An 8,551-nucleotide genomic window follows, 5' to 3' on the forward strand; every position below is an offset into this window, starting at 1 on the left:
GGACAGTGAATAAGGAAGACCATAGAAGAATTGATGCATTTGAGTTATGGTGTTGGAGGAGAATATTGAAAGTACCATGGGCTGCCAAAAGAACCAAAAGATCTGTGTGGGAAGAAGTGTAACCAGAGTGCTACTTGGAGACCAGGGTGGCCAAATTTCATTTCTCATATTTTGGACATATTGTCAGGAGGGACCAGTCGCTGGGGAAGGAGATCATGTTTGGTAAGGTGGCGGGGTCAGAGGAAAAGAGGAAGATCCTAAGCAAGATGGATTAGCAAAGTGGCAGCATCAATGGGCTCAAGTGTGGCAACAATTGTGAGGTTGGCTGAGGACTGGGCAGTGTTTTGTTCTGTTGTGCATAGGGTCACTATGAGTCGGTACCTACACGATGGCACCTAATAACAAAGTATCCTCTTGTTATGTCTGAAGAACTGCCTCTTGGTTTATGTACGGGTTCTGCATGAACAAATTTAAGTGTTCTGGAATTCCCATTTTTCGTAATGTTATCCATAGTTTGCTATAATCCACACAGTCAAATGCCTTTACACAGTTAGTAAGGCACATGTAAATATGTAAATATATTTCTGGTACTATCTGCTTTCACCAAAGATCCATCTGACTTCAACAATGATATTCCTCATTCCATGGCCTCTTCTGAATCTGGCTTCAATTTCTAGATGTTCTCACTTGATGTACTGCTGCGATACATTTTTTTTTTCATTATCTTCAGCAAAATTTTACTTGCATGTGACATTAATGATATTGTTGGATAACTTTCATAGTCTGTAGGGCCACCTTTCTCTAGAATGGGCACAAATATGGATCTCTTTCAGTTGGCTGGCCAGCCAGCTGTCTTCCAAATTTCTTGGCATAAATGAGTAGTGAGTACTTCAAGCGGTGCATCAGTTCATGGAAACATTTCAATTGCTGTTTCATCAATTCTTGGGGCTTTGATGTTTGCCAATGTCCTCAGTGCAGCTCGGGCTTCTTTATTCAGTACTATGAGTTCTTGATCATACGGTACTTCTGGAAATGACTGAACATTGGCTAATTTTGGGGGGTATAGTGCCTTTATGTATACTTGCCATCTTTTTTTGGTGATTTCTGCATTGTTCAATATTTTGCCCATTGTTATTGTTGTTGTTAAGTTCCATCTCATAGTGACCCTGTATAGGATTTCCTAGGAGTGGCTAGTGGGTTTGAACTGCCAACCATGCCCACAGAATCCTTCAATATTGTGAGTCCTAGGCCTAGCCTAGACCTATCCATAGTCCTAACCCAAAACCTCAATCCTTGCTGTACCCACCCCACCAGACACACAGACACACACACACACACACACACAAAGAATATGTTAAAAATTACAGAATTTTACTGAAAATTATAGTAATAAAGAGGTGTGTGATTTCAATCTAAAAACCCACTACAAAACAATAGTAATGAAAAGTGAAGTATCGGCATAGGAGATAGACAGACAGGTTACTGGAGCACACTGTTGTTAACCGTTGTCAAGTCAGTTCTGACTCATAGCGACCCAATATAGGGCCTTCCAAGTAGCAGCTGGTACACACTAGAAAGTCCAAAATCAATACAAATACATGTACATGACACAAATGGAATTTTAAATGAGCAAAGATGGATTCATCAATAAATGGTGTCGAGAGTACCAATTAGGTATCAGAAAAAATAAAGTTGGGTTCCTAACCTCACAGCAAAATGAATCCTAGCTAGATCAAACTTCAACCATAGAAGGTGAAAGCACAAGATAAACATGGGCAAAACTGTTTCTGCTGTATGACATAAAACCCAAACGCCATAAAATAAAATCGTGATAAATTTGGTAACAAAAACATTTTCATGCAGAAAGCAAAATAAAACAAATCTGAACGCATTGGACAAAAATATTTGGAACGCAAATCTCAAAGAGGCAATTTCCTTCATTTTATGGGCTTCCTGGAAGAAATGCAAACAAAGTCTAACAACTCAATGCATATAAACAGATATTTTTAGTATATGTAAATAGAAATACAATTGGCTCTTAAATTCAAGGAAAGGATGATCACCCATAATAAGAGAGATTTGAATTACTGCTGTGAGGACAAACAACAGAAAGGTGGCTAGCATCTTGTATTGGTTAGGGTGTGGGGAAACGGGCATTCTCAGGCATCTCTAGTAAGGATGTAAATTCGAAGCACCTCTGTTGTACAGTATCTTATCAATAATTTCAAGTCACATTCTTTGATCTAGCCAATCTAAATCTAAGAAATTACCCCAAAGACAGATGTGATAATGATGTATTTGCAAGGACACTCACTGTATGTTGCTTGCAAAAGCAAAAGATCAGAAACCACCTGAATGACAGTCAGTAGAGACGGGATACATGAATTATGATGTAATCACGCAACACTACACTCTGTCACTGTGAAAAAGAATGGAGCACCTGAGAGGGAATGATCCCTGAGAAATAGTGTTCAATACAGCAGCAAGGGGTGCCCAATGCTGCTTGATTCCATTGTCTCAGACCAGTTCCTTTCATTTTTCCTTAACATCGAAGTCCTCAGAATGTCTCACTCTCTCCCAAGCATGTTATTCTTCTCTGTGATTTTCACCTCCTTCCCCGGCAGATTTGTCTCACAGAAATGCCAAATCCTGGGGTGAGCCTCATCCTCCTTCAAACTCAGGATAGCGCCATGACCCCCCAGAAGCCTGCCCTGACTCCATAAATGTTTTGATCTCTTTCCTAAGCTCGGGTCCTTGTTTAGACGTACCACTCACATAGTGGTTATTGCAGCATACTGTCTATCGGCCCCCACTTGACAGGGAGCCCCTGGAGAACAGGAACCTCAGTATGTTCAGAGTCCAGCACCAGGCCTGGCAGAGACCAAGTCCTCCATGAATGAATGAACAAACAAACTGTGTAGTTTATCTGAATGAAAATTGGACCATGTTATTCCCTGACTTTAAAACTTTAAGTGCACATGAAGTTCAAACTCCTACTTAAGAAAGAAAAAAGCACAGGGCAGAAGATAGTATGGTACACTATCATTCGCACACCTGAAAGGATGGGAGGGAAGTTGCCTCATGGTATGCCATATGTGCCGCTTGAATTCCTAAGTACACACAAAAGTACAAAAAGAAAAACTTTTATTTCTACTTCTGTGTTTTCAAAATGTTCTAAAATGAGCACGTGCTTCTTTTTGTTGTTGTTGTTACTGTTGGGTGCCATCAAGTCAGTTCTGACTCATAGTGACCTTACGCACAACAGAATGAAACACTGCCCGGTCCTGTGCCATTCTCACAATCGTTAAGCTTGAGCCCATTGATGCTGCCACTGTGCCAATCCATAGGGACTCATCTCCCAGCATTACATCTGACAATATTCTGGTGCTCTTCATTATGTTTCAATATTCAATAGTGTGGTGCTACCTGACACTGTTCCACTGCAATTCATAAGGCTTCCTGTGGCTAAACTTTCGGAAGTAATCCGCCTCTCCTTCTTCCTAGTCTGGTTTAGTCTGGAAGCTCAGCTGAACCTGTCCATCATGGGTGACCCTGCCGGCCTTCAAAATATCGGTGGCATAGCTTCCAGCAGCATAGCAATGCGCACGTAAACCACCACAAGGTGACAAACTGACAGATGAGTGGGGGGCTGCTTTTTGTACTTGCTTTTGTTTTTAAGCATCTCTTTAAATTAAAGCTTCTTTCTGTACTTGCTTTTAATTTAAAGAGACACTTCAAAACTAAGGTACCTTTAATTACTATCGAGTCTTTATAGAGTTAGTCTCTTTATTGTTTTAAAGCCATCCGTGTCTGTGTTTCTCTCACTTTGGTGTTCTGGGTTAACAGTTCAGAGTTAACCTTGTTGCTCCCACCTTTTAAAACACACACCTACCTTTCTCAGCTTGGATCTAACGATCACTAAGTTTTCTTCTGATTTTACCATTTATGATTCATGTCAGTAGCTCTTAATCTCTGGTGTACTAAAGATCACTCTACGGAGGCTGTTAAAAGGCAGGTTATGGAGGTCACACCCCCACACGTTCTGAGTCAGTAAGTCTGGGTGTACCCTAGCATCTGCACTGAAACATTAAACCAGAGACTACAGTACAGGCAGTCCCCAGGTCATTCCTGGTACAACATTCATCCATGAAAGTCCTATGGGATAGAGACTTTAGAATTGAAAACCATCTCTCCCTCTCTCAACCACACACATACATATCCTCACACCTTAACATAACATCCAAGTTGTATGCCTCATTTGTGGTCACCTAGTCTTCTCTCAGAGTCCTGGTGTGGCACTGTGGGTTAATGTGCCAGACTGCAAAGCCATTTGAACTGCAAGGTCAGAGGTTCAAGCTCACCAGCTGCTTCTCGGAAACCCTATACAGGGTTGCTATGGGTTGGAATCAACTCAACACCACTTACCAAGAACAGCAAGTTTTCTCTCTTGGCCTTTTGAGAGTAAGACCCAATGTTGTGCAATCAGAGTAAGTGTGGGAGAAACCACATGGTTCTAGGTAGACCTTCTTTGGCCTAGGGGGTCAAGCTTTTCTATCAACTGTGGAACTCCCTAGTCTTTTGACAATCTGCCTCCAAAGCTCAGATGTGGATAAGCACAGTGTTAACTCCCTCAACTGCAAAGCTGCCTGTTAAATCTAGAGAGGAACGTCCTTTTATTTAAAAGTTTGTGCATAAGTCACTTCTGGGAGGTTTTCTTTGCCTTTCCCGGGACCTCTGATGAGCCCTTTCCTCTGAGAATCTTAAAGTGAAAAGAAAGCCTGAAAAACGTGACACAAGTGGTTCTGATCACCAACCCAATGGGGTTTCCACATCACATAAAGGATCAGCAATGAGGTGAAGGGGTCCCAGCAAGTGCAGTGGCAGCTCCTTGCTACCCCCTGGTGGCAAGATGCTCCATGGCATCCCAGGTCCTACCCTGCATCCTGCTGGTTCACGGAGCTTCTTCAAGTCCACTCAGACTGCGCAAGACATCTGTGTGTTTCCAGCAGTGCCAAGTCCACTTTTCCGACAAACATTTCCTAGTAAACTGCTTAATGGTATGAATGACAGGAACCAAAACCACATACTTAGAATTTTACTCTCTCCTGCCCAGCTGAGGATCACCGTTCTTTGCTCAGAGTTTTTGTGCCTAATCAGTCCCTGGGTGGTGCAAATAGTTAATGTGCTCAGCTGCCAACCAAAGGTGGGAGGTTCAAGTCCACTCAAGGGTGCTTTGGAAGAAAGGCCTGGTGATTTATTTCTGAAAAATCAGCTACTAAAAACCCTGTGGAGCCCAGTTCTCTGACACACATGAGGTCACCATGTGCTGGAGCTAATTGGTTTGGGCTCTTATTCCATAGATCAATCAAAAGGCAGATGTGGAAATTTCCTATACTTAAAGCCCAACTCTAACAGCACAAAATATACATGCCTAAGCCAAAAGCACTGGACCACAAGATCAGTTTGAACTGCAAGGTTAGTGGTTCAAACCCACCAGCCACTCCTCAGAAACCCTATACAGGGTCTCTGAGTTGGAACAGAATCGACGGCACTTAACAATAACAAGCCATCACTGGTAAAACTCCAGAGCTTCTGAGAAAGCTCACTGCACCCACTAACAGGGACACTCACAGTCCACCCCGCCCCACTGTCAAGCCAGTTCTGACTCATGGTGATCCCATGTGTGGAGAGTAGAATTGCTCCACAGGGTTTTTAATGCTGTGCCCTTTCAGAAGCAGATTGTCAGGTTTTACTTCTGAGGCATCTATGGGTAGGTGTGACTGTATAGTTGTGGTTGTTTGTTGTCAAGTGTCATCAAGTTGGTTCTGACTCATAGCGGCCCTGTATAGGGTTTCCAAGGAGCAGCTAATGGGTTTGAACTACTGACCTTGAGGTTCAAATGGACAATACGGTCAAGTGCTTATCCTGCAGCACCACTCCAGGATTCCAGCCAGTAGTGGAGCCTTAGCGGTTTCCCTCTTCCTCCAGACCTAGAACCCTAGAGTGGCTTAGAAGTGGTTATGTCCCAGAGGTACAACTGGGAGGATAAGAACCTAAAGACCAGAGAGGGCTAAGAGAGAATTGAATAATGGTTTACTAGTCTTTAGAATGCTCCCAGAGGGCTGCAGGTCCACTGAGATTAGACAAAGAAACACCTGAGAGGGTAATGGACTGGGACCTGGTAAACATAACAGGTTTCTTACGAAGTGCCTGAGTTTGTTGCCGGGATTCTTCTCTTGACAGAAGAAATAATCTTTAGTGAGAAATGAAGGATTGCTGGGGTTAAATGCTCAGCTGCTCACATAAAGGTCGGTAGAAGGAAGCTGTGGTGGTTGGTTTCTGTAGAGATTGTTGTTGTTAAGTGCCGTCGAGTCGGTTCCAACCCATAGCAACCCAGTCTATGGTTTCTGAGAAGTGGCTGGTGAGTTTGAACAGCCAACCTTGCAGTGGAGCGCTTATCCTACAGCACTACACCAGAACTCCTCTCTAAAGATTATGGAGTGGTTCTACTCGGCCCTACAGGGTCACCATGAGTCAGAGCTGACCCAACAGCAGCGGATTTGGGTTTGGTTGTTGTTGTGAAGTGCTAGCAAGGCGATTTCTACTCATAGTAACCCTGAATAGGCTGTATATCTCCATGGCAGCAGAAAGCCTCTCTTTCTCCCGCAGAGCAGTTGGTTGGCTTGAACTGCTGACCTCATGGTTCACAGCCCAGTGCTTATCCTATGGAGTTACCAGTATTAGAAATAAATGTGGCCCTGCCCAAGGGGGCGGGGACACATTTAATGGTGTTTTCAGACTCCCTCTAGCCCTACAAGGCCAGGGTCATTAGCAGCCCCAGTGAAGGGGCAAGAAGAGATCATGAGAATAAAAGCAAAAACCATTTTCCTTGTAAGGCTCAGACAGTGCCCATGGATATCAGAGGGACTGAACGCATCCCTGGGGTTTCAACTTCTCCAGTGACAGAAGAAGCTTTTAATGGAAGATGCTGACTGGGCTAACATCAGACTCCAGGTGGAAACTCTGAGATCAAGACTCCACCTTCAGCTTGATGGTCTGATGTTGTTGTTGTTAAGTGCTGTCGAGTCGATTCTGACTCATAGTGACCCTATATAAAGTTTCCAAGGAGCAGCTGGTGAGCTTGAACCACCAACCTTGCAGTTCAAATGACTTTGCAGTCTGATGCATTAGCCCACAGCACCACACCAGGACTCCTAATGGCTTAATAAGAACAACAAATACATTTTATCATTTCCTCTCCTCCCTGCCAGGCATTTAATTAGTTCAACACCCACTTTCCCTAGAAATTAATGCTGTTATTACATGTAACTTCTGGGAAGGAGTGAGCAAGTAGGTAGGGTAAATCATTCACAGGGAATCTTCCGTCAACCTAAGTTCCACCTTATTTTAAACAGCTCCAACTTCAAGTAACACTACTGAGGTTGTCTACTCACAGGATAAGTCTCTTCTATGCTTATGAGACATCTCAGTCTTCCTGTGACAGCTAATTTGATAAAAAATCAAAAGCAAACCCATTGTCATTGAGGCAATTTTGCCTCATAGTGACCCTACATAGGGTTTCCAAGACTGTAAATCTTTATGGGAGCAGATAGACTCATCTTTCTCCCAAGGAGCAGCTGGTGGGTTTGAAACACCAACCTTAAAGTTAGCCCAATGCCTAGTCCACAGCATCACCAGGGCACCTTACTAATTTGAGCAAACCTCCTTAAAGCATAGTTATGGGCATTTTGTTCTGTGGAAAAGTTTGAATTAAACCAATTTTTAAAAGTAAATTAATTCTGGAGAGAACAAACAAGATGGCAGATCGGGTACAAGTGCAGTGAGGAGCTCCATCAGCAACAACACAGAATACTGGAACAAGCAGGCTCAGGGGATGATGCCAGAACTTCAAAACACATTTAAAGGAATATTTAGAAAGTTGGAAGGCTTACAGCTAGAGAAATTTGTAGCAGAAGCAAGAAATCCATTGCTTTTTAATCCAAGATGCTCAGCTGCTCCCAGAGCCGCCATCTTGGGCGAGACCAAGTCGGGGAAGGATCAGAGCAGCCACGGACGCCTGACAGAACCACAGAGATAAAGGTGTGGACATTCTTTTTTTTTTTGTATCTGTTCATTGGTGTCTCGCTGTCTGCACACCTCCATTTTGGGGATTAGAAGGGGTGCTTGAGCAAGTGGGCACTCATCCCACCCCTAGTGGGTTCTACTAAACATGCACTCAGATCTCCTCAAAATTTAAAGAGACAGTTTCCATTTAAAACCAAATGGCAGTGCAAAATGGCCACAGATGGCCCTGAACTGTTTATCACTAGGAAAAAGGCCTGAATGGAGGTTGTGGAGCAGGACAAGCAGACTAAAAAGGAAATAGGCCAAAAATTAAATCCTGAGTTATGTCATAATGACCAAATGTGGCATCTTGATATTTCTCAGGAAAAAGAGTGAAAAGGGAAGCCCATCTCCTGATCATATCTACCTGGAAGCAATCAGAAAGCATAAAAAAATAACATACACACCCAACTAAGTATTAAAGCCA

This window comes from Chrysochloris asiatica, unplaced genomic scaffold (assembly GCF_000296735.1).
Source record: "Chrysochloris asiatica unplaced genomic scaffold, ChrAsi1.0 scaffold00038, whole genome shotgun sequence".
NCBI classification, from domain to species: domain Eukaryota; kingdom Metazoa; phylum Chordata; class Mammalia; order Afrosoricida; family Chrysochloridae; genus Chrysochloris; species Chrysochloris asiatica.